Source organism: Perognathus longimembris, unplaced genomic scaffold (genome assembly GCF_023159225.1).
Source record: "Perognathus longimembris pacificus isolate PPM17 unplaced genomic scaffold, ASM2315922v1 HiC_scaffold_171, whole genome shotgun sequence".
NCBI classification, from domain to species: domain Eukaryota; kingdom Metazoa; phylum Chordata; class Mammalia; order Rodentia; family Heteromyidae; genus Perognathus; species Perognathus longimembris.
In genome coordinates this window covers 1-4,426 of record NW_025956738.1, presented here as the reverse complement: position 1 = coordinate 4,426, position 4,426 = coordinate 1, and the positions used below count along the sequence as shown (strand labels likewise).

The window sequence follows — 4,426 nt, the reverse complement described above, 5'->3', positions numbered from 1 at the left end:
CTAAAGGCTTTTGCTTAAATAAACAGAGTTGTGCCATCAGCCTTCTCTCCATCTCCAATATCATCAATCCCCTTGCCCCTCAGAATCCTGTTCCTGCTGTGGCTGGCCCATGGCAAATTATGGCTTCTTCTAGCTGTACATCAGAAAAAAATAAAAAAAAAAGACCACTTACCATTTATTTCTACAATTAAATCATTTCCATTGAATCTAGTTTTCCCTATTCTCCTCTGAACTTTATAACCTACCATTTTCATTCTTCTTTGAATCTTTGAAAACCTTTTTTATTACCCCTCCCCATTTCACCCTACCCACATATACTAGTGAATCTCCTCTTACCCATTACATCAACTACCCCTATCCTCCCACTCATTGATTTTTATCAATACCTAAATACTTACCTTATAGCTAAACTAACTGAACATCTGGTCTCTGTTTTGTGTTGTCTTCTTTGTTTTGTGCTATTTGGTTTCAGTGCATTTGTTGTCTTCTGCTTTCAGCTTCCCTGTGCTCTCTAAGTCATTTTCCCTGTTTCTATTTCTTTCCAACTGGCCCTTCTTTGTTGTGCTTTATTCATTCTTCCTGTTGACCATTAGTGGTGCCTGCCTTTGCCTGCCAATTCATTTCTCTTCATCTCACCTTCATGATGAAGCATGAGAGCCCAATTTCCTATATGAATTTGTATTTCCATACGTTTGTAACTGAAAGTGCTCTACTAGTAGAAAGTGGTAGAAACTAGAAGTTTGGGCCTAACTGAAAGAATTTTGTGACTGGAGATATGCCTGTGAGGAAATTTTATGTTCTTGACTAGCCACATGAAAACACACCTGTGTATACACACACATTTATCTCCAGTGTCTCTGTCTCTCCCTCTCTCTTTCTCTCTGTCTCTTTCTCTCTCTTTGTCTTTCTCTGTCTCTCTCTTTCTGTGTATGTATCTCCTAATATCTTGTCCTTGCAGGCCACATGAATAACTTAACTTGACCAAAGGCTTCCCCATTATCCCATTATGATGTTCTTTTTTACCACATCAATGATGACAGTGAACAATGGTTGGGTCTATGCATCCCACTCTTCAACAACATAACAGTAGTCAGCAGCAGGACAATGATTGGTTCCTCGACCAGACAAGGAGTTTTCATTCATCATATAACCATTCTCAGTTGATTTTGCAAATACTAAGTATTTGTGTGGAATGACATCATGCAGATACATTGCATTCATGTTGCTATTCTAAAAACATTCAAGGGGACTATTCCAGTTGTTCCAGATATGAATTCAGATAATCTGTAAACACTGACAAGCTTGTTTCTCTATCATGATGAAATTTATTTGTCTTGTCTAATGGCTTTGACTATGACATCTGTGACAATATGTATGAAAGTGGGAATGATTGACATGTTCCAGATTACAGAGTGAAAGCCTTTTGTTTTCCTTATTCTGAGGTTAGTTAGTGGTTTAATAAAACCAGACACACATGTTACCACCATGAAATTTCCACCAAACTTTAGGTTTTAAAAAATTATGTACATGGGCTGGGAATATGGCCCAGTGGTAGATAGCTCACCTGATATTCATAAAGCCCTGGGTTCTATTCCTCAACACCACGTAGAAAAAAATCCAGTAGTATGGAAAAACCTTGTAGTGGCACTATGGCTCAAGTGGTAGAGTGCTAGTAGCCTTGAGCACAAAGAAGGGAGGGACAGTGCTCAAGCCTTGAGTTTAAGCACCAGGACGGGCAAATGAAGAAAAGAAATCCTCTACATATGCAGAAACTCGTCAGACAACTTTTCTACATCTACTGAGGGATCATGGGCATGAAAGTAGCTTTTTGAGCATTATAAAACAGGATCAAAGGGAATGTTAGCACTTAGGTGTCAGGATAGAACACAACTTAGAGGAAACTAGAGCCAGATGAGTCTACAGCTACCAAGCACTGTAAATACTGTGTGTATTGTCCTGGCGGCAATGCAACCACGAGAACCGGGAGAATGCCTCCAACAACCACGATCATGAGGACCTCTCCACAGGCACACTCAAGGAGAAAAAGCCAAGATCTCAAAGAAGAAGAAGCGCTCCAAGGCCAAAGCGGAGCAGGAAGCCTCCCGGCAGACCTCCCCATCAACCCAAAGAACCCACATACTGCCTGTGCAACCAGGTCTCCGGAGACGTGATCGGCTGCGACAACGACGAGTGCCCCAAACAACTTCTCCTGCGTGGGCCTCAATCACAAACCCAAGGGCAAGTGGTACTGCCCCAAGTCCCGAGCGAGAACGAGAAAACCATGGACAAGGCGTTGGAGAAGTCCAAAAGGGAGCGAGCCTACAAGTAGCTCGTGGCCCTGCCATGCCATGCGCGCTGTACCGCAAGGAGAGGAGAGCAGAGGAGAGGGACTCGCGGTCCCTGGCTCTGCTGCCCGCCGAAGCTTGGGCTTCCTGGTGAAGGCGTTGGTGCCATTCACAGGCGAGCTGCTCCTCTCCCAGGCGTGACAGTGAGTGAGTGGTTCTCAGTATGTTTTTCCACGGGAACAAGTGTGCGGGGAGACCAGTCTGGGGTCGACATTTTAGAACTAAAAACAGAGGTTTGAATGAAAGACTTCATCGAGTTTCAGCCGGATGCTGGGGGTGGGGAGGGACTTGGAAACAATCTAATGAATTAAATGTGGAGAGAAAAGATTTCACTCAGCTGTTTTATTTTATAAAATAATGTTATACTTTGTGTACGGTTTTGTGCTTTTTAATTAGCCAGGTTGCTCAAAGTACAGTGTAATTTATTTCTTGCTATGATAATGTATGCAGATAGAACCAATTCTTAAATAACAGAGGTTTAAAGTTCAAAAATTATTTTTTACAAAGACATCTGGGTAAATTTTACACAACAGCTATTTTATATACTGGCCTATTCCCCTATGGCCATTTTTTAATTATTGGGTAGCTTTTTATTAACTCACACATAGGTGTTCTAGTTGGAGTTCACACAATGTGTCTGCTCTTTCCAAGTGTGGAAAGTGTGTAAATGTGTATTTCCAGAGCCCTTGCCTAGCTACTGGAAGCTCAGCCCTGCTGCTGTTTGGAGCCTAAGGTGTGTTGCACTGTATGTGTGTGTGAAAGAGAGAGAGAGAAAAAATAAAATGTTGCACACATTAGAGCAGGAAATAAAGGTAGCCAGTCTGTTTCTCCAGCAGTATATTTAATTTTAACAATACAGTTAAAAAGTCTTGTCATATATATTATTATCAAACTGAATTACAGAGAGTTTACAGTTTCATACATTAGGCATTGGATACATTTCTTGTACTGTTTGTTACCTCGTCCTGTTGTGCCAAGTCGCAAGACCACCCCCAAGAAGACCACCGAGATTCAGACACTCCGAAATGCAAAAGCAAGGCAAGGCTTTATTTAACGAGCTGCCAACTCGGGCCTCCTCCTACCCACCGACACAGCGGAGGTTAGGACGGAGCCCCGAGCTGTGATTACACAGGGCTTATAAAGGCAAAGAACAAGGTTACAACAATCAGCTGTGCAAGCAAGATTAGAATACAGGTACAAATCTGATTGGCTCAGGGTTCGATTTTAAATGGGGTTCACGTGGTGGGGCCTGACTTCAAAGTCTGGCACCTCATTTCCCCCTTTTTCTTTTTGGTACCTTGGGAGCCAATCATGGCTCCATTCTGTCCATTTCAATGGCTTGCATGTCTAGGGGATGATATAGAGGTAAGGCATGGGCCAGTAGGGCCAAAAGTAGTATCCAAAAATACCTCTGGTCCCTCGGTTTTAAAGGGGGCTGATGGGTGAAGATCATCCATCTTCTGTAATTTCTTCAGGCTGACTCAGGGGCGTTGACCTTACCTAGCCAGGAACCTATAACCTTAGCCTCAGTCTAACTTTCTTTTCTTGAGGCAAAGGCAAAGCGGCTGAGTTGGGTGCTTGGAGACCTCCCATGTTCCATCACGGTAGTTGTCATCCAGGGCAAAGGGGTCAGCTGGCCTGGCGTGGAAGCAATGAACCCAAGTGGCGATGCCGTCTAGGGTTCCTTCCACCGTGGTTCTTAGGATTTCAGTCCCCTGGTCTGAATAAATGGGGGGTAGGGACAGAAGCAGAATCACATAATGCCTTAAGTTGGGGTCACATTCTTGTACACGAGCTGCAAATAATCGAGTTTACACAAAAATTCAGCCTTATCCAAATCAGCAAGCAATTCAGTCTGAAGGCTAAGGATAATGGGCGAGGGGTACCCGTACATTATTTCAAAAGGAGTAAAGCCAAGCTGATAGGGAGAATTTCTTACTCTAAGCAGAGCAAAAGGAAGGAGTGACACCCAGTCTGCGCCAGTCTCTAAGGCCAGTTTAGTTAAGGTTTCTTTTAGAGTCCGATTCATTCTCTTTACCTGTCCTGAACTCTGGGGTCTATAAGCACAATGCAATTTCCAA

General features: G+C 43.2%; 1 pseudogene; it reads left to right on the top strand.

The window, feature by feature from the left end:
- The first annotated feature begins 1,957 nt into the window (after window positions 1-1,957).
- Window positions 1,958-2,357, top strand: LOC125344614 (annotated as a pseudogene).
- The last annotated feature ends 2,069 nt before the right edge of the window (window positions 2,358-4,426 follow it).